The 23,096-nt window shown below is 39.1% G+C and overlaps 1 long non-coding RNA gene across 2 annotated transcripts; it reads right to left on the bottom strand.

Moving 5' to 3' along the window:
- Positions 1 to 14,898: 14,898 nt before the first annotated feature.
- Positions 14,899 to 18,359, bottom strand: LOC309492872. 2 transcript variants are annotated; one of them, XR_014203728.1, is made up of 5 exons: positions 18,085 to 18,359; positions 17,853 to 17,988; positions 16,783 to 16,863; positions 16,533 to 16,682; positions 14,899 to 15,272 (listed from the first exon to the last, which is right to left on the bottom strand). It is a non-coding gene; the product is annotated as an uncharacterized lncRNA (long non-coding RNA). The 2 variants fall into 2 exon arrangements; XR_014203729.1 differs by having other exon boundaries at positions 14,901 to 15,272; positions 17,853 to 18,359.
- Between the last annotated feature and the right edge of the window lie 4,737 nt (positions 18,360 to 23,096).

The raw sequence follows: 23,096 nt of genomic DNA on the forward strand, positions 1-23,096 counted from the left end.
CAGTCTTTGGCATCTTTTGCACATGTTGACATCCTGGACAATGCATGGCGAGCTGCTCGATCTGCTGATCTATTCCAGGCCACCATACAAAGCTTCTAGCAAGTGACTTCATCTTTACCACTCCTAGATGCCCAACATGAAGCTCCTCCAAGACTCGAGTTCGCAACTTAGGAGGTACAACAACTCTTAACCCTCTGAGGTCTGAGCTGTTTTCTGGGCCATGGAGGTGTTCTGACATGCTCTGACATTTGTGTTTTTTTTCTGTTACTAGTGACATTTTCATGGCTAAAGTCTGATTACACTGTATTCAGCACAAACTCTGCTACAATAATATATCAGCAGCATGTATGTAAAAGTTTGTAGTTTTGAGATAATGACATTTATGCGTGGTTTGTGAAAATACAAAAACAAATTCTCACTGAAATAAGGCCATGAAACCCATACTGATTATTTCTTCACAAGACTTTTGAAAATTGTATGACATAGCCTAGAATATTTGCTCCAAAACTATGTGAAAATCACCCTGACTGCTCATTCAGATAAGACAATATATTGATTTAAAATTTCTAAGACGTGTTTTGTGTGACAAAGCCATATGCGAAGAGGCGTGATCATCTCATTAATATGTAAGCTTTTAACACCTGAGAAAGACAAAGACACTCCCCTAACTGCCCTATTAGGAGCGATCAGGCCCTGTCATTCAGAGCAACCTTGCACAAAGAATGAGGAGATTTAAAAAAGAATGGCTTTTAGATTGTTTGGATTTATTTACAGCACAACACAATCCAAAAATACAAATGACAAAAGAGCACATTGAAAACAATGATCCAAAGACAGAGACCTTTGTGCCATTCCTAAAAAACATTGTACATACCTTTCATTTCCAAGGTGTTTGATTTTCACTTTACCATGTTCATGTACAGAGACTCATGTGAATGTTGAAGTCAGCAGGACTCAGTTGCATCTGGTCCCTGAAAGAAAAAAAAAAAAGAAAAAACTGTGAACATACTGATATCAAGAGAAACTATAGGGCTGCACGATTTTGGGAATAGATTTTAGATTTTTCTGGTTAAAATTTATTTTTAAAATTCACAGAATACACACACACACACACACACGTTTCCAACAATATATAATGAACACCAGGTTTGTTGTGCCTTGTAGGCATAGGCTACGCAGTGCTGCATAAAATAATAATAACAATAAATTAAATCTTCCAAAAGATTTCAAGAACAACTACGCTAGAGAAAAATATATTGATTATCATATGTTACTTCAAATGTTTCCATTCGTTATGATGATATGAAATGAGATAATAGTAAAAACATAAAGCCTAATGTTTGGTGCATTTTTCCTTTCAAACGCAATCGCGCTCCAAAATATGATACATTAAAACCCACAGCGCGCTCCAAAATATGATACTCAAACCCACAGCGCGCTCCAAAATATGATACATTCAAACGCCATCGCGCTCCAAAATATTAAACATTATGGTTATACATATCTATGTTTGAGCAGATATCCACAAACAGTATTTAACAGGAAACACGGGTCTAAATAGTATAATATTCACCATATATCTAGCAACAGTTCAACTGCAATGTGAAGTTTATGCAACAATACCATAAACTAATAAGTAAGAATTTCTTACCTTACATCTTTCTTGTCTTCAAATCGCGTTCTTCTTCTTCTGGGGGTAAATCCAATGTAAGCTCAGACGTGTCTTCCAAACTCGACGAAAAGCAGAGACTTGTGAAGTGTTTTGGTGTTTTGTGTTTGAGGTAACGAGGGCGTTCGCGTTCCATGTGGAGATTTGCATGTGAATCACTTTTGCGCGAGTGGGCGTGTCGAATTAAAAAGTAATTAGCAAGCGTTTGAGATACTGGACATCCTGTTGGTTTTATACAAATTACTTAAACAGAGAATATTTGTTTTCAGTTTGAATCCGATCATTTAAAAGTACACACTTAAATGTGTATAAAGGTATATGGCTCATAAATGTGTGAGAAGTATTCGCTGAGTTTTGTTTCAGTTTATAGACGTGCTCAAGAAAAAAAAGTTCACCGCGACGGAGAGGCAGAACGCACACCCTGTTTATTTTCTTTATTTTACAAAAGCACAATGTTTTGATTTGATTGTAAGTGGACACATACAAAAGTAGAAATATCACAGATTATTTTTTTATATTTCTTTTTTCTGTATAACCATAAATGACGGAGTAATTTAAGTTTATGTTGCTGCTCTGTGAAAAAAATCCAGCAAAACGCGTCGGCGCGTTTCTCGACCTCAGAGGGTTAATCCCCACATGATGCAACCACCATCCAGAGTTAGTTCATCACGGCGCTGATAGAATTGTGTGAAACGAATCTTCTGCTCTGCATTCCAGCCAGACTGTATAGCTAAATATACCTGAGACAATGCAGGATCTCTCCTGGTTTCTCTCCGAATCATTTCGTCAGTAACAGGAGAACTCTCAAGCTGAGCAATTGTAAAAACGTCCAAAGGTGTGCTTACGTTCTCTGTCTTTGAATCACACCCATCCAATGGTAGACGTGATAGTCCATCAGCATTAGCATGTCTGTGTGTTCTTTTGAATTCAATCTGGTATCTATGTCCTCCAAGAAACAATGCCCACCTTTGCATCCGTGCTGCTGCTGTCAATGGAACTCCTTTCTGAGGACTGAAGATGGAAACCAACAGCTGATGGTCCGTAACCAAGGTAAAGTTGTTTCCATACAGATACTGATTGAATCGTTTTACGCCCCATACCAGGCTCAAAGCTTCCCTATCAATCTGCGCATAGTTCTTCTCTGCCGCACTGAGGGAGCGTGATGCGAAAGCTATGGGGCGCTCTGTTCCATCACCCATCACATGCGACAGCACCGCCCCGATGCCGTATGGTGAGGCATCGCATGCCAACTTTAGTGGCTTGTGTGGGTCATAGTGAGTCAGAACTGTATCTGACATCACTAGTTTCTTTGCTTCCTGAAAAGCTTGCCTGCATTGCTTTGTCCACATCCATTTCTTTCCTGCTTGTAACAGGGCATTTAGAGGATGGAGAACAGTAGCCAGATTTGGCAAAAACCTGTTGTAGTAATTGACAAATCCAAGGAAGGACCTCAATTGCGAGACATCTTTTGGTTCTGGAGCCTCTAAAACAGCTCTTAGCTTGTCGTGACACTTGTGCAGACCATTCACATCAATTTTGTGTCCACAATACGTGATGGTATTCTTGAAAAACTCACACTTGTCCCGTCTTGCACGCAGTCCATACTCTTCCAATTTCTTTAAAACCCGTGCTAAGTTCTCCAAGTGACTACTGTCACTATCACCTGTGACAATGATGTCATCGAGGTAGCATTGGGTACCAGGACAACCCTGAAGTACCTGATCCATAGCTCTTTGCCACAAGGTCGGTGCTGAGGCGACGCCGAAAACAAGCCTGTTATAGCGATACAAGCCCTTGAGAGTATTTATAGTCAAGAACACTTTTGAGTCCTCCTCCATTTCCATCTGTAAATATGCTTCCGCCAAGTCTATTTTACTGAAGAGCTGTCCACCTGCAAGTGTAGCAAAAATATCCTCTATTCTTGGTAGTGGATATTGTTCTACCTGCAATTCAGGGTTGACTGAGACTTTAAAATCCCCGCAAAGTCTAACAGTTCCATCTTTCTGGGCAACAGGAACAACTGGAGTTGCCCAGGGACTCCAGTCAACCTTTGAAAGTATTCCTTCAGCTTCCAACCGATCCAGCTCATTTTCCACTTTCTGGCGAATAGCATAGGGAACAGGCTGCGCCTTGTGAAACTTGGGTACTGCGTTCTCATTCAGGGTTATCTTTCCTTTTATATGCTTCAGAGTTCCTATTCCCGACTGAAACACTGCTACAGCCCCATCCAGCACTTTTTCCAGTTTCAATTGAGTGCACGTCGATGTAGGAACTGTGACTTGCAGACTTTTTATGGATTTCCAGTCCAGCTGCAACTTCCTCAACCAGTCACGTCCCCAAAGTGCTGGTCCCTCTGTTCGTACTATGTACAGATCTAATTCACTCTGTTGATCATTGTACTTTACAGTCACGGGCATCACCCCTAGAGGGATTATGGGCTCACCAGTATATGTTTTCAGTTTAACAGGCGATGGCTTTAATTTAGTCGTTTTGAAATATTTTTCAAACTCGTACTGTGACATCACTGATACAGCGGAGCCTGTATCCAGTTCCATTCTGATTTTCTGTCCATTCACATGAGGTGTAAGCCAGATTGCTTGTTTTAAGTCACTTTTCAGACTGTAGATTTCTAAATTGGCCAACCCTGTGTCACTTTCTTCATCTGAGTTTTGGGCGACAACATGGACATTCCTACTTTTCTTTTGCTGAACCTTGTACTGTCTCTCTTTCTCAATGTATGGTACATCCGACCGACATGCTCTTTGTATGTGTCTAACTTTGTTGCATTTTCTGCACATTTCGGTTTTGAATCTGCACTGATTTGCTGTGTGTCCACCCCTGTCACAACGGTAACACAGTTCAACTTTTTGCATTGTTCTTTTAGGTTTACCTGCAGTGGTCACCTTGTTTACAGACATTTTCACTCCTGATCTCAGCTCTACGGCGTCTCTGGCAGCCGTTTCCATGGCGACAGCAATTTCAACTGCACCTTTGAATGTTAGATCTGCCTCCGTGAGCAATCTCTTCTGTATACTCTCTTGTGAAATGCCACAGACTAGACGATCTCTCAGCGCGTCATTTAATCCATCCCCAAACTGACAGTGTTCTGACAATTTCTTTAATTCAGCTACATAAACTGCGATTGACTCTCCGTCATTCTGATTCCGTTTATGAAATCTGAATCGTTCTGCAATGAACAGCGGTTTTGGCGCTAGATGCTCTTGCATTGTCTTCACAATGTTGTCAAAACTAAGATCAGCAGGCTTTGTGGGAGCAGTGAGGCTTCTCAGCAAAGCATAAGCTTTCCCTCCTATCGCACTCAACAACACTGACACTCGTTTTTCATTATCAATGTCATTAGCTTTGAAATACTGCTCGATTCGTTCACAGTACAAAGTCCAATTATCCGTGGCACTTTCAAATGCATCAATCTTTCCGATATATCCTGCCTTCTTTCTTAATTCACTTACTATTTTGCGCAGAATCTCGCCGTGAGGCTGAGTTTCTTCTGTCTTTGTCACTTCTAGAAGAAAAAAAAAACCATCCGAAAAAAAAAACTAGGAGACAGCACTTCCATAATATCCAAAAATCCTCGTCGCCAACTGTTGTGTTTGTCTAACACAAATTAGAGTCGAGACAACGATGGGCAATTCTTCTTTTCTTTTTACTGTGCAATATCAGAATGAACAACTTTGTGAACACATGGTTTCTTCTTTCTTTAGACAATTAACTGGCCAACCAGAATCTAACCCTGAGTTAATCTAGAGTGGCCAAGCAGTGCTTATTCCTGAGTTTACTCTGGGTACATTCTACTCAATACACTACAGGGATATTGTGGGCTTGTGGAGCTCCTCCTTCATAAAGCCCAGTCAAGGACGAACAGCTCAATAAAAGGGCCATGTCAATATATTGAATTAGCGTCCATTGAGGGGTATTGTCAGGCATGAGGTAGTCAAGATTGTCCTTAAGCCCATAGCGAAACATGTCTTTCAAAACCTCATCATTGAAATCCACCCCATGACAAAGGCCACAAAACTCCTCTACATAATCTTCGATCGGACGGTCACCCTGGCTGAGGCGAAAAAGACAAATTGCTGGATCCATGTTGTGGTGAGTTCTTCTGTAACGTTTGAGGCAGGAACAAAGCGGAGAGAGAATCCATATGCAAGCACTACTTTAACCCTCTGAGGTCGAGAAACGCGCCCCCGCGTTTTGCTGGATTGTTTTCACATAGCAGCAACATAAACTTAAATTACTCCGTCATTTATGGTTATACAGAAAAAAGAAATATAAAAAAATAATCTGTGATATTTCTACTTTTGTATGTGTCCACTTACAATCAAATCAAAACATTGTGCTTTTGTAAAATAAAGAAAATAAACAGGGTGTGCGTTGTGCCTCTCCGTCGCGGTGAACTTTTTTTTCTTGAGCACGTCTATAAACTGAAACATAACTCAACGAATACTTCTCACACATTTATGAGCCATTTACCTTTATAAACATTTAAGTGTGTACTTTTAAATGATCGGATTCAAACTGAAAACAAATATTCTCTGTTTAAGTAATTTGTATAAAACCAACAGGATGTCCAGTATCTCAAACGCTTGCTAATTACTTTTTAATTCGACACGCCCACTCGCGCAAAAGAGATTCACATGCAAATCTCCACATGGGACGCGAACGCCCTCGTTACCTCAAACACAAAACACCAAAAGACTTCACAAGTCTCTGCTTTTCGTCGAGTTTGGAAGACACGTCTGAGCTTACATTGGATTTAACTCAGAAGAAGAAGAACGCGATTTGAAGACAAGAAAGATGTAAGGTAAGAAATTCTTACTTATTAGTTTATGGTATTGTTGCATAAACTTCACATTGCAGTTGAACTGTTGCTAGATACTGTATATGGTGAATATTATACTATTTAGACCCGTGTTTCCTGATAAATACTGTTTGTGGATATCTGCTCAAACATAGATATGTATAACCATAATGTTTAATATTTTGGAGCGCGATGGCGTTTGAATGTATCATATTTTGGAGCGCGCTGTGGGTTTGAGTATCATATTTTGGAGCGCGCTGTGGGTTTTAATGTATCATATTTTGGAGCGCGATTGCGTTTGAAAGGAAAAATGCACCAAACATTAGGCTTTATGTTTTTACTATTATCTCATTTCATATCATTATAACGAATGGAAACATTTGAAGTAACATATGATAATCAATATATTTTTCTCTAGCGTAGTTGTTCTTGAAATATTTTGGAAGATTTAATTTATTGTTATTATTATTTTATGCAGCACTGCGTAGCCTATGCCTACAAGGCACAACAAACTTGGTGTTCATTATATATTGTTGGAAACGTGTGTGTGTGTGTATTCTGTGAATTTTAAAAATAAATTTTAACCAGAAAAATCTAAAATCTATTCCCAAAATCGTGCAGCCCTATAGTTTCTCTTGATATCATTATGTTATCATATACTTTTTTTTTTCTTTCAGGGACCAGATGCAACTGAGTCCTGCTGACTTCAACATTCACATGAGTCTCTGTACATGAACATGGTAAAGTGAAAATCAAACACCTTGGAAATTAAAGGTATGTACAATGTTTTTAGGAATGGCACAAAGGTCTCTGTCTTTGGATCATTGTTTTCAATGTGCTCTTTTGTCATTTGTATTTTTGGATTGTGTTGTGTTGTAAATAAATCCAAACAATCTAAAAGCCATTCTTTTTTAAATCTCCTCATTCTTTGTGCAAGGTTGCTCTGAATGACAGGGCCTGATCGCTCCTAATAGGGCAGTTAGGGGAGTGTCTTTGTCTTTCTCAGGTGTTAAAAGCTTACATATTCATGAGATGATCACGCCTTTTCGCATATGGCTTTGTCACACAAAACACGTCTTAGAAATTTTATTTATTTATTTTATTTATTAAATTTATTTATTTTATTCTTATCTGAATGAGCAGTCAGGGTGATTTTCACATAACAAATATTCTAGGCTATGTCATACAATTTTCAAAAGTCTTGTGAAGAAATAATCAGTATGGGTTTCATGGCCTTATTTCAGTGAGAATTTTTTTTTGGTATTTTCACAAACCACGCATAAATGTCATTATCTCAAAACTACAAACTTTTACATACATGCTGCTGATATATTATTGTAGCAGAGTTTGTGCTGAATACAGTGTAATCAGACTTTAGCCATGAAAATGTCACTAGTAACAGAAAAAAACACAAATGTCAGAGCATGTCAGAACACCTCCATGGCCCAGAAAACAGCTCAGACCTCAGAGGGTTAATGAAACAAACAGGAAATCCAGGGCAAACAACAGAACGACGGAACTCAGGACAGGAACAGGAAACAACAACCGACAACCAACAACTGAAGCACAGAGGTTTAAATACACAGGCAAACAAGCTAAACAAGATTACAAGGGGGCGGGGCTAATTAGAAACACCTGGAGAGACTAATAAACAAGAAAAACTACAAAGGACTACAAAACCTGGCACAGAACAGGAAATAACAAAAGTCCACACAAGACAAGGAGAACACAAGACAGGAATCATGACAATGTTCTTCTGATAACCATAAAATGTTCAGCTGCCAAACAAAACGAGAGAGAAATGTATTTATAAATCTTTAAAACAATCTAATTCAATCTTGGGCACAGAACATTCAGTCAGTGAGAAAAGAAAACCTGTAGGATTATATATATATATATATATATATATATATATATATATATATATATATATATATATATATATATATATATATATATATATATATACATACATATATATATATATATACATACATATATATATATATATACATATATATATACATATATATATATATATATATATATATATATATATATATATATATATATATACATATACATATATATATATATATATATATATATATATATATATATATGATAAATACAACATACAATGATAAATGATACAAGACCTACAAACATGTTAATTTATATTGAATACTATCAATTGTTTATGTAAAAAAAAAAAAAAAAAATATATATATATATATATATATATATAAACCAACATTAACATAAACATTTCATATACAATATAATTTAACACGTTTGTAGGTCAATATTGTCTCATTTATCATTGTAGCCTTATTTAAGTTGATTTTCTGTATACTGTGTATTTATTTTTGGACTAATAGTGGTTAATAAAGTCCAATAATGGTATGAGAGAGTGTCAGTTCCTCTCTGTCAGTGTTAGTGGAACTGTATAACAACTGAGGCTTAGCCTGACAGTTAGCCTGCCCTGGACCAGGTTAGTTTCCCAGCATAAGTTGCCAGAGTAACTGAGTTTGAACTATTTTAAGTTTGCTTTATGAAACAGAATCAACCGAGACTAAGTCTGACTAACCAAAATAAGCCTGGCTTGCATTTTAATATTGTTTTATGGAACAGCCCTCAGTTCAACTTATCTGGAACAACAAATAATAAATGAAAATATATATTGTTCTGCCCTTACTAAAATTTGGGTAGGACTTCTAGCTTGGCAGACAGCTAACAGGTTCTTCAATAAACACCCAGGAAGTAGTAGGACGTTTAGGATGTTTTATCAGAAGCACTGTGAAACTGCAATACAGAAATACAAATGTACATATTACTAAACTTGAATAGGTTAAATTCTTATTAACACAGGATTAAATACTACTTTGAAAAGCACAAAATACAGTAACACACTAAATTTACCCATTAACCACACATGGTTATATAGCGATTAGCATGAATGCTAACTTAACATGGAAAACGCCATAGACAGGCTAACGCGATTAGCATCTTTACCGTTTTTAACACTTTTCACACAAAAACGTAATTCAAACGGTCTTTACTTAAGGTTGTCATGAAAATGCAACTTTAACCATCACTTACAGACATAAGTTCTTCAGAGTTATGAAGACAAAACGTGTAAAAGATGATGAAAAGTGCTCAGCTGTGCTTCAGGGTTGTTGCATGCATTGAGAACTAAGCTTCTCTGCACAGGTAGAGGGTCTACCCCCAGTGCTAAACCCTTTAGCTCTTTAGCCCGTTCTTCGGGTGGGAATGCCTCCATCACAGCCTTGTGATTGGATGCTATTTTGTGTAGTCGGATGTTTGAAACTGCTAACATTTCTTTAGTCTTTTTTAGTACATGAATGGCGAGGTCACTGGTAGGAAATGAGGCCAAACCGTCATCCACGTAAAAATCTCTCAAGACAAACTGTTTTGCCTCCAGGCCATATTCGTCTTCCTCTTGTAGAGCAGCTCTTCTTAAACCATATATGGCAACGGCTGGAGAGGGGCTATTTCCAAATACATGGACAGTCATGCGGTACTCTGCAACCTCTCTGGCAGGGTCGTTTTTCTGAAACCAGAGGAACCGCAGGAAATCACGATGCTCCTCGCAGACCCTGAAGCAGTAGAACATCTGCTCTATGTCTGCTACTACAGCAACCGGTTCTTTACGGAAGCGAGTAAGTACCCCAAGGAGCGAGTTGTTTAAATCAGGGCCGCTCAAAAGGATGTCATTCAGGGAAATACCATCATGCTTAGCACTGGAGTCGAATACAGCTCGAATCTGACCTGGCTTGCGTGGATGGTAAACCCCAAAAATTGGCAAATACCAGCGTTCTTGGTCTCGGGGGAGCAGGGGAGCTGGTTCTGCATGTCCTGATTCAAAGATTCTCTGCATGAATGCAAGCATGTGTTCTCTCATTTCCTGACTTCTTTCCATCCTACGGCGTAGTGTCTTGAAACGGTTTTCTGCTTGTACTCTATTGTTGGGAAGTTTGCGCCTTGGTTCTCTGAAAGGCAATGGAGCCACCCAACTGTTTGAGTCGTCCATAAACATCTTTTTGTCCATGATTTCCAGAAAGATCTTATCTTCCACAGACATAGCAGGCTTGTCATCCCGGGCCGTTTGCTGGAAGACTCCTTTACCAAGACAATCCGTTTCACTAAACAGGTTGTCAACATCTGCGAGATGTGCAACTCCGGGTTGAAGTACTTGAACATCCACCTTCTCTTTGATGTGAAGCTTACTTGGACAAGGATCAAAAAGAGATGGACGGCCGTTACTCAGTATGTTAGTCTTGTAGACACTGATGGAGTCTGGTTTGTGAGCTGACCCCAAACACACTTCTCCTATGATAACCCAGCCCAGATCGAGACGTTGGGCATAGGGTGCGTTGTGAGGTCCGTTGCACTGCTCTCGGACTTTATGCACTCTTGGTACATCACGTCCGAGTAGGATAAGGATGGCTGCTGTGGGATCGAGTGGAGGGATCTTGCCCACAACGCTTTTGAGATGAGAATAGTGTTTGGCGATCTCTGGCGTGGGAATTTCTGACCTATCATCCGGCAACATATCACATTCGATCAGAGATGGGAGTGGGATCTGAGTCTTACCATCTAAAGACTCCATGACGAAGTTGTTAGCTCGTCGCCCTATGGTATCAATGACTCCTGAGCATGTCTTCAATGTGTATGAAGCTGAACCTTCCTTGATGTCAAAGAGCTCAAAAAACTCACTTCTTGCCAAAGATCTGTTACTCTGTTCGTCGACAACAGCGTAGGTTCTCACGGCTCTTTCTCTATGGCCTACTGGGTAAACACTGACAAGACAGATTTTTGCACATGACCTTGACCTGGAAGCAGTCCCACATATGTCTGTGCATTTGGATGTGATAGCTAAAGAGGCTCCTTCCCTTTGCTCCCCGCCTTGATCTTTCGCCATTACAGGGGCTCCAGAAGTCCACGGAGCTGGTCCCGGATGAAGTGCTGTTGGGTGACTATCACTATTGCACTCTCTGCATTGAATGTTTTTGTCGCAGTTCTTGGCTAGGTGACTGGATGAAGCACAACACCTGTAACAGATGTTCTTGTCCCTAAGGTAGGTTTTTCTCTCATCCAAAGGTTTGCTTCGGAAACCACGGCACTTCCTCAGGGGATGTGGTTTGAGGTGTAGGGGACACTGCTTGTCTAGGTCGATCGGTGCTTTTTCTCCCGAGTTGTCTTGATAGTTGTCAGTGTCTACTGAGACGTCCGTCCTCCTGACAGAAACAGGTGTTTTTAAGTTTTGTTTAAAGGGTCTTTCAGTTTTGTTCATGCTTGGACCAGTAAGTAATGCGAAACTCGGGTCGTTCAGAATCTTGGCTTGGTCACAGACAAACTTTGCAAATATAGAGAATGGTGGGTATGGAGCTCTGTAGGCTTCTTTGTAACGAGATGCTAGAGAGACCCACTTGTCATGCAGGGAGTATGGCAGTTTCTGAACAATTGGAGTGATGCCACGAGATGTATCCAAGTAACTGAGCCCAGTTAAGAAGCCATCTGCTCTGGCAGCCTCTATCTCCAAAAGAATGTCTCCAAATTCTCTCAGCTTTTGATTGTCTCTGTTGCTGATTTTTGGAAAATCCTCTATTTTCCTGAAGAGAGCATTTTCTATGGCTTCTGGCGATCCAAAGCAGTCCTCCAGCCTTTGCCACACCATATTCACACCCGCTGCTGCATCATGGATATGAACCGCTCTTATCCTCCTTGCCTGCTCGGAAGATTTTGGTCCCAGCCATTTGCAAAGGAGATCTAACTCCTCTCTTGGTGCTAGGTGTAGGCTCTCTATAGAGCTGTAGAAGGATGCCTTCCAGGCCCTATAGTTCTCTGGTTGGTCGTCGTACTTTAGTAGCCCTGAGCTCACCATTTCGCGGCGTACCAAATACTTGGCTAAGTCTGACATAGCTGCTGAACCAGACTCGGGCTCTCTGGAAGCAAATGTTGAATAAGGCTGAGAAGGTTGGTCATGGTTGCCTGATAGTGTAGCCATGTGTGTGTGATCTCTGTGGCTAGAACTTCCTCGTAGTGGAGATGAATGATATGGACGCTCAAAGTCGTACAGAGCGGACTTATATGGACTTTGATGGTGGCAACTCGAAGGAGCTTGTTCTTGAATGAATGTGTATTGAGCGGGTAATTCCTGAAACTCGTGGACGCTGATTTCATTTGACTGCGTGCTACCCTTCTCCGTGCATCTTTTAACTGGCTCACCAACTTCCATTGCTAGCTGGCGTGTTGGTGTTGGCACCGGTTCTTGGGGTTGCGAGTCATGGTGAGAGTGGTCAGATTTTGGATTCGTTGCAAAACTCTGCTCAACGCATTCACTCTTTAAGCTTATGCGATCAGGATCCCCTGCTTCGTTCTCAGCAGCTGCCTCTAAAACTTCAGCTTCAGCATTGGCAGCTGCAGCAGCACTCTCTAGTCGCAGAGTGTGGAGGTTTGCTTCAAGCTCTGCTTTCTTCCTAGCAGCCACAGCTGCAGCTTTCTGTTGTTCTTCCTCGATATATGCTTGTGCTTTTAGCATGTCTGCTTCTTTTTGAGCAAATGATGCTTGAGTGCGAGCAGCCTCTGCCTTCGCACGTGCTCTGGCTGCTATAACACTTGCTGAAGAAGACCGGCTGCTACGTGAAGTGTTAGAGCATTGGGATCGTATCTCGAGATCTTCCATAGTGAAGGCAGCTTTATTGAAGATTGCTGTGCATTTCCACATGGCAACACATTCCAGATGTAACCCGTCGAATTAGTGTCTTTTCACTGTTCTGCCCTTACTAAAATTTGGGTAGGACTTCTAGCTTGGCAGACAGCTAACAGGTTCTTCAATAAACACCCAGGAAGTAGTAGGACGTTTAGGATGTTTTATCAGAAGCACTGTGAAACTGCAATACAGAAATACAAATGTACATATTAATAAACTTGAATAGGTTAAATTCTTATTAACACAGGATTAAATACTACTTTGAAAAGCACAAAATACAGTAACACACTAAATTTACCCATTAACCACACATGGTTATATAGCGATTAGCATGAATGCTAACTTAACATGGAAAACGCCATAGACAGGCTAACGCGATTAGCATCTTTACCGTTTTTAACACTTTTCACACAAAAACGTAATTCAAACGGTCTTTACTTAAGGTTGTCATGAAAATGCAACTTTAACCATCACTTACAGACATAAGTTCTTCAGAGTTATGAAGACAAAACGTGTAAAAGATGATGAAAAGTGCTCAGCTGTGCTTCAGGGTTGTTGCATGCATTGAGAACTACGGCAAGTCTAAAGAGACAAACAGCATGGTGTAGTAATTCTTCTACCTGCTTTCTTAAAGGAGCAGCACATATATATTTTTTCTTCTGGGCACAATGTTTATGAAAAGCATTCTTGACTGATGTGTTATTTTTCCCATCATTATTTTCATTTTATTATTTGTTGTTCCAGATGGAGTTGAACTGAGTCTATGGATTGATTTTTCTGTTGATTGTCTGAAATCGTGAGACTGTTTGCTTCTATTTTTGTTGGCGGAGCAAAATAAAGTAATTGTGAATACTGTCTAAAATGTAAGTTACTTAAAGGAAAACGCCGACTTTTTGGGACCTTAGCTTATTCACCGTATCCCCCAGAGTTAGATAAGTCCATACATACCATTTTCATCTCCGTGCGTGTCGTAACTCTGTCTGACGCACACCCACCGCTAGCCTACACTGTTAGAAATTTCTTGTAATTTTACAGGAAATTCCTGGCTAATAGTTGCCGTAAATTTACTGTAAACAGTATACAGGACTGTTATTGTAATACTTAATACAACATCCCTACTGTAATTAATTACAATAATCATGTAAATTTACGGGTATTTGCCAGGAATTTCCTGTAATTTCACAGGATAGAATACTGTAAATATTACAGCAAAATGTTATATTTACGGCAACTCAGTAGCCAGGAATTTCCTGTAATTTCACAGGACAAATCAATATACTGTAAAACATTACAAGTATAAATATTACAAGTAAAAAGCTGTCATTTTCCGTATTGGCCAATTAAAAACACAACAATGGTATATTTTCTTCTTTTTTTTATTAACAAACTGTGCAAAAATACATATTACAAAAGTATCCACTTTATCACACACAAACAAAATTTTACTTTTAAAGGGATACTCCACTTTTTTTTGGAAATAGGCTCATTTTACAACTCCACCAGAGTTAAACAGTTGAGTTTTACCGTTTTCGAACAATGTCAGAGTTTTTGGTCCCATTGACTTCCATAGTATATATTTTTTCCTACTATGAAAGTCAATGGGACCAAGAAGAATGTCAGTAACCAGACAGTTTTTGGTCCCATTGACTTCCATAGTAGGAAAAAATATATACTATGGAAATAAAATGGGACCAAAAACTCTGACATTCTTCTAAAGACCCGGAGATCAGCTGAATGGATTCGAAAACGGTAAAACTCAACTGTTTAACTCTGGGGGAGTTGTAAAATGAGCCTATTTCCAAAAAAGTGGAGTATCCCTTTAATGAAGAAGCTCACTTCCAGACGTCCAGGCAGCCTATCGTCAGGGGGAACACGATGATATGGAACAAAGGTGTCCAGCCAGACTTGAACTGCATAGGGGAAGTTGTTCATGTTACTATCCCATCAACTCAAAGTCCAGTTTTCTTAGGAGGGTGCAAACAGGTGCGTTGAGCCTGTGTCTCTTCTCGGCTTTACTGCCCGTCTGGGAGTGGATTCCACAAAAAGCTCTGAAAACCGAGAGAGGAAAAAAGTTTAAGTTTTCATATCTGTTAAATAATGACAAATACTGTGTAAAAAACATAAGTAACCTACTTGCTCATAAAATAAAATGACTTTGATGTATTTATTTAACATTAACAACTTTAACCATACAATTTAATTTAATGAATTAATGAAAGTTGTAATGTTAAACTGTTGTCCGTCAGTCTCTTCTGTTTACACAAATTATGTCCTGCAGGGGAAAACCAACTCTACTATAGAACAGACACTTAACAGCAATAGGTGGGTCTCCATCCAACTTTTTAATGCACATTTTAACCATTTGAAAAAGAAATCCTGACTGGAAACGGTTAAAATTCACATAAAATATTCTAATGTGAACAAAAACTTCTATGTGGATTGACAAATTTGCATTTTTTGCAATTATATCAGGTGTTTCAAGTTGTCCTGTCAACCTTACGTTTTGATCCCACAGCTGTTCACGACTCCTAGGTGCGTGACCATTTATAATTCGCATTACAGAGTTGATTGAAATGCTCTCCAATTAGAGGGTTTTTTTGCCACATTTTTACGAATGCGTTTAAAAGTTATGTTTTAATTGGATGGAAACCTATCTATTGACATCATTGCATAGAATATATCATAGAACCTAACAATACTGGTAATAAGGTAATAATTCATGGGACGTTACATATGAGAATGATGGATTCACTTTACAGTAAGGGGACATGAATTATCATGAATTCATGTATACATTCATGCATGAATTATGCATTCATATCTCATGAATCATCAGGAACTAACACGAGTTCAACATTTTCATTCATGACTTCATGGGTGAACAACACCTTAATTAAAACAATAACTAAGATGGGTAAATCATCATGAATTATGATTTATTACGCATGATCATGATGTTTTCTTTGTTCACAGTGTTTTCTTTGGTCCTTAGAAACACTGATGAACAATGTGCTAATGGTCGCATAACTGTGAACAAAGAAAAGCATCACGATCATGCGTAATAAATCATAATTCATGATGATATACTCATCTTAGTAAATTTTTTTATTAAGGTGTTGTTCACTCATGAAGTCATGAATGAAAAACGTTGAACTTGTGTTATTTCCTGATGATTCATGAGATATTAATGCATGAATGAATGCGTAATTCATGCATGAATTTATACATGAATTCATGATAATTAATGTACCCTTACCGTAAAGTGTTACCTCATTTTCTTTATTAGTGTGTAAACAGTTTAAACATACCTTTGTATAAAGTCCCTGAGGCGTCTTTAGGATACTGCATGTTGAACACATAGTAAGCAGCGAAGGTTTCAGCCACTCCATTCAAAAGACTGATTTGGGCCCCATCACAACTGTTCCTTCTATGAACACTTGTTGCTATTAGTGTCTCTTCTGAAATGCATTAACACAATATGATAATAAAAGGTGAGTAAATCATGGGGTAATTTTCATTTAAAAGTGAACTACTCTATAAAATAATGGAAGAATATACCTTGCACAATTTAGCAAGGTGTGCTGGATAGGTCTCTCTCTCTCTCTCTCTGGATATCAGCAGCTGTGGCAGAGGGCTAGGCTAGGGAATAAAAAACGTAAACATTACCAAATGTATTACCAATTACACAAATACCAAATAAAAAATCTATTATTATTTTAGTCCATATAGTCTGCCAGGCAGCCACATGTAATTTGAGACAAACAAAATGGTTAACTTAATTTTAATACTACTGATAATTTGCTGCCTTTTCTGAAGACAAAGAGAGCATTGAAAGCTTTTCAACAGAACCCAGGCTCCGGAAAAAATAATAATTTTATGACGATGCTGGTTGGATTTAGTTGCGCACGCGCAGTTTATTTTAGATACAGACAGTTACATGACTGCTCTTCCAACCTGGTTTGCCAAGCACAAAGTAATGTTATAACATATGAGCATACCAGATGCTATATTCAGCTTATCTCACAGTTATAGCTGACTCACATAATTAAAGATACCAGCATTGTCGTTTAATTAAAACCCATATTTCAACTAAAGTTTGCTTGTGTTTATTCAGTGACCGTAAAATCTACAAACTTTGTTTATGCTAGTGTGCAAACCACGGCTTCAAGACCCCCGATTACAAGACAGCAAAGCAGAAGTCCTAATAATGTTACGACAGCCTGTCCAGTAGCACGTGTAATCAATGCAATAATAACCTGAGCTAACTGATCGGGCTAACGTTAATGCTTATTTTTAACAGTCTGGGCTAACGTTATTTGAGCTATCGTCATTGTGGTGGTTGTTTTCCATTAACGTTAGACTACGTTACAAGCTCAGCTCTACTCGATTCTACTCACCATGTTTGTTTTTCCATTGAAAATAGTGCCGTGTATCTGCATGTGGTAACGTTATCATTTTCTTTATGGATTGAGTAACTTAAAGAAGACGCCGCTTCACCGCGGTCAGTTCAGGTTTATAACGTCGTTACCCGGGAGTGAGCGGGGCGAGTTGAGCTAACGTTATATCTAACATTACTCTAGCTAATGTTACTGAAATATACCAAGCGAAAAATTGTGAATATCTCGTACCTTGTAGCTGCATGTGGTAACTTTTTTCCGTATGGGTTGAGTAAGAAGACGCCACTTCACCGCGGTCAGTTCATGGTGTTGTTTTACCGGGAGTGAGCGAGTCGAGTCGGGGCGAACGTCACAGAAGCTAATGTCACTGAAATAAAACCAAACGAAACAATCACCACTCATATGACCGGTATTAATATATCCATAGACTTATAAAAATAGATTTCATGTTAACGTTTCATACCTGAGATGTGTTCCTTCCAAAAGCTGCTTCTTCCAAAAGTGTTTGATTCTGGTGCCGTTGGCCGCCACGGTACCGCGCAATTTCAAAATTCAAATCGCAGCAATCCCACAATGCTATGCGGTGGCTGTAAAATAATGCTTCTACAGTGTAGTTACAACAAAATTACAGGACTGTCCATAAATTTCCCATCATGCATTTGTATTTACAATAAAAACATGAATACAATATGTTGTTGTAAATTTTATTGTAAAAATTACATCAATTGCTAACAGTGTAGCTTAGCACAAAGACTGGAGGTAAATGGCTCCAGCTAGCATACTGCCTAGAGCCCTTCACGGGGCAAAACATCCAGCCCTAACCGAGACCTGGCCCGTGGTGTTCAAGCCCTAATCCAGCCCCAACCCGAAAACTTCTGCAATTTTTCAGCCCAAACCCGACCCAAGACCAACATCAATATCACTTAAAGCTCCCTCTGACGCGCGCTCTCTGATGCGCGCTGTCTCTGCTAGACGCACACATTACATACGCTCTATGTAAAATTGTATTATAGGCCTCAAACATAACTACCACCACCGACAATTATGCCGACAAATATTAATACAGACTGTCCATTACAGAGAAGCATAAGCATGCAGTAGAGAATATGATATAGCCAAATGTGATCCAGCAGTAAATAAAGATTTACGGCCTACCTCTTTTTGATGTCAAGTAACTTTACTGAAGAACAACGTTTCAAAGAACTCTTCACCAACTGGCTAATGTTAAATAATAATAAAAATATAATAAAGAAAAAAAATCTGTTGAACTGAGTAGGCTGTACAACCTGTTTATTCTCGAGTGTTGTGAAGAAAAAGAATAGCATCCACTGTTGAAGGCTTCAGGCTCGGTAATCAAATCAAAACTAGTTCAAAATGCAGCTTTTCCTGAAGTATTGGGAACTTTTAGTAACTCCTTTACACTCCAACTTCTCCCTGATGTTCTGCATGGTCAACTGTCACCTAATGCATTGCACGCGCGTCACGTTACTCGCGTGATCGCATATCGCGTTGCATATTTATAATATTATCAATATAACTATATTTTATACAGTAGCCTGCGCTCTGTACGTATATTATGGGCACGATGAAAGGAGAAAAGCTAAATGAGCCTGAGTCCGACCAAAGATAAAAAAATAAATAAAAAAAATTGACCCGACTGCTCCCAATAAGTGGCAAAATAACGCCAACATTTTCCTATTTACATGTGATTTGTATAGTCACAGCGTGTACAAATAACATGGTCACATATTCTCAGAAGGCGAAGCACTGCTTCTTGGGTGGAGTGATTTGCTCGCAGCGCCTGAGAAGCCCTGTGGTGAGGAGCAGAGTTCGCTCAGAATTGGAGTAAATCACTCCGCCCATGTAGCAGTGCTTCGTCTTCTGAGAATATCGTTCCCAGTATGTATACGGTTAGAAGATGGCTGTGTCTCATGTGACCTTGTTTTTCGTACACGCTGTGACTATACAAATCACAACATGTAAATAGGAAAATGTTGGCGTTATTGTGTCACTTATTGGGAGCAGTATGCTAGCTGGAGCCGTTTACCTCCAGTCTTTGTGCTAAGCTAGGCTAGCGGTGGGTGCGTCAGACAGAGTTACAGTACGCACAGAGATGAAAAAGGTATGTATGGACTTATCTAACTCTGGGGGATACGGTGAATAAGCTAAAGTCCCAAAAAGTTGGCGTGTTCCTTTAATAGTATTGTACTGATATACAGGACTATAACACTCGCAATTGACCTATCGGTAATTCCCGCCCCCCTTATTTAATGTTGCGAACTCTGACAAACAAATGGAGTTGCTAACTGCCATTCAATGACATCTGTCAGTGTGAAAACCTTGTCCCAAGATGGTTTTGATATATTTTGGATACAGAAGGACCACCTCTCGTCGAGCCTTGGAGGGGTTTATAAAATATTTTAAAATAAATATGGTGGGTAACAAGATTAATTTGGGTTTACAGATCACAATGCAAGCGGGAGAAGCCTCATGTTACGGTCGTAACGATCGCGATCCAGGATCAATACTGTTCATATACCACAGGGTAAGATCAAATAAATTTACATTTAACCAGTTTAATATGGAGAGGCACTGAATTGTAGACCAGTCGGTATGACGTGAGAACAGTTAGCTATTTAGGTTTGTACTTAGCATGGACTTACTAACTTTAATTGTATCTTAATGAGAGTATGACAACCAGAAAATCAACGTTTTCGTCTTCATTGGGATTGAGGTGGAATCCTTAGGGAACCAGGTCACTGCACCTACATCATTGGATTAATACACAGCTTATTCCAAAGCAGACATTTTGTTCTGTCTTATTTGGATTTAGGAAATAGAATAAAATAAATTCCATTGCTCATCCTCTTAGAATATTTAGAATCAGTGTTAGAAGTACCCCAGGCACATCGTTTCACCATTTTTGTAGCATAAACACCATCAAACCGATGAGTGCTTCTGATCTTCTCTATGGCACTGAAACCTAAGATGTCTGAGCTCCGGTGCCCTTGCAACTGATACTCAACTTCCATTTGCTCATCTGTGTTAGAGGGGAGGGGCTTACTGATAGGTCAAAAATGAGTTAGTGTCATTTTTGTGGTATTTGAGACCTCCTTTATCATGTGAATAAATATCGTGAGTCAATTTAATTGTTTTAACGAGAAAATAAAGGGCTATGACAACCGTACCTTCCAAAACCATACGAGAAACCACAGCAGAACGCTGTAACAGTTGTTACGGCTCTTTGCCTTTGTTCCAGCACGCTGAAGTTGAGTTAAGGTGTTCTGACTTTGTTTAGCCTGGCATCAAGAGAGATGTTACGGTGCCGCTGTGATGTTACTGTACTCTGGCTTTTTCATACTGTCAAAGTTTGCCGCTCTTTAATTGTCACCAAACCACATAACATACACACAACACATCTTTGGCCAGACAAACTGCTCCAAGTATGCAATCAGAAACAAAGCAAGGTGAACAAGCCATACTTAGATGGTATGCAAGCTAATAGGTTGTCATAAATGTTGTTATTTTCGTTCAGGGCGATGGTTCAGATCTGTCAATGTCAGTGATTTATTTACTTACAATTTAGCTAGCTAAATTTAATCTGTGTCACGTAAGTTAGCGCTAACGTTGACGCTGACACTCGCCACACATCAGACGCCGAAAACCAATTATTAAATACACTGGCATCCTACCTTTCCATGCAATCCGATATAAGCCATGGAAGATGCATAATCCATAATCCATAATCCATAGCAATGCACGTCATCTGCTGTATCCACAACAATCCATACGTGTTTGAGCCATATTTCCTTCTTGCAGGTGTTCATGTCAGATCTTACACAAATCCATATAGCACTAAGCTAGTTATCGCTAACGTCCCTACAAAGTAGGCTAACCTAAATGGTAAAAGTGATTCCAACTTTTTTTCGGATGACTCTGTCTATATTATCTCAGAATTAAAAAGCAGTAATCCAAGTCGAGGTCGTTGACTGTGCATCTTGAGCAGTTTGGTGGCCCTTAACCCTTTAACTGTCACCGCCATTTTAATTCAACCTCTAATAAACGCAATTATTGTTGCAATTCTTGTTGCAAATTGATAAATGACTGCTCCTCTGTAATTTATTTTAAAAACATTTGTATTCAATTATAATTAAATTATCTTTATTGTGAAAATATTTCTTGCATTTATTCATACTGTACATACTGTTCTGCAAAGTAACTTATCTGTTTACGTTTTACTTATCTGTTTATCTGTAACTGTCAAGCTGTTTAACTTTGTTAGTGTTGCCGGCTTGCCGCACTATCCTGATCATTATAGCACTAAATAGGAACAACCAAAGGTCTTCTATATAATTTAAAACACATACCATGATGCAAACACAGAACGTTCCCCTAACGTTCCCGTATTGGTTATTTTTTTGGGAACCAAACAAGAATGTTCTAGGAACGTTCCCTGTAGGTTATTTTAAAAGGAACTTTCCCGGAACATTCCCCTAAGCTTAAGGGAACCTCTGGGAACGTTCTGGAAACGTTCTGGGAACCAAAAATGTATGTTCCCAGAACGTTCTGGGAACATAAAATTGTTAGCTGGGAGACCTTGGTTAGGTGTTCGTATGGGGGACAGCAAGCAAATATTGATTATATGTCAGTTACTGCCTTTTGCCTTTGCACGACTCCTTATTTTTGGCATATGATACAAAGGCAGAGTACAGTAACAGCCAAACAAGGGTCAAAGGTCAATTTTGAGCTCAAGATTTTTTGCATACAAACATTTCTTCATTATAGCAACTAGTTGTCAAATTTTGGGAGTCCTACCTATAATACTTTTGTCTGGACAAAACAGAGACTTTAAAGTAATTTTTCTCAGTTTCACACTCTAGCGAGTTAAGGTCTTTTGCCTTTGCAGGGCAGTGTAGGTCTATGCATAACATGGACATATTGTTATTTCTGTCTTTAAAGGCAACTGTTGCAAGGTTTGTCAACTTGCTTCTGAGCTTGTGTTCTTGTGAAGTATTGAAAAGTGCTGACTTTCCTGATTTGTATTTATTTTCAGCAAAATCTTTAAGTAGACAATTACATATCTGACTCAAACAGCTGTACTGTGGGACGTGTGAATGTCATTTCATCTCTCAGGTAAATGAACAATTTCAAATATAATTTATCTTGGTGAATTCTTATTTTCTTTCTTTAACAAATTGTAAGGTTTTGCGTAGACGATCCATCAAAAGCATTGTATTTCTCATACAGCTCATGACACACAAAGGGGCGTCACACATCAGCCCTGTCTCAAAGCACTCACCACTATCACCTTGCCCACATGTCAGTCTGCTAGCAAGACAAATGAGGTTAGCATGTCACTTTGAGGAGGAAAATCTATTTCAGAAAGCTTTTAGGGGGCAGGTGTGGGAGTCTCTTGCCTGCTTCTGTGATCCATGGCACAGCTTGGTTTTACAAGGTGCTCTTTTCACTGTCACC

The sequence above is a fragment of the Leuciscus leuciscus genome (assembly GCF_965113295.1).
Source record: "Leuciscus leuciscus genome assembly, chromosome: 2".
Classification (NCBI taxonomy): domain Eukaryota; kingdom Metazoa; phylum Chordata; class Actinopteri; order Cypriniformes; family Leuciscidae; genus Leuciscus; species Leuciscus leuciscus.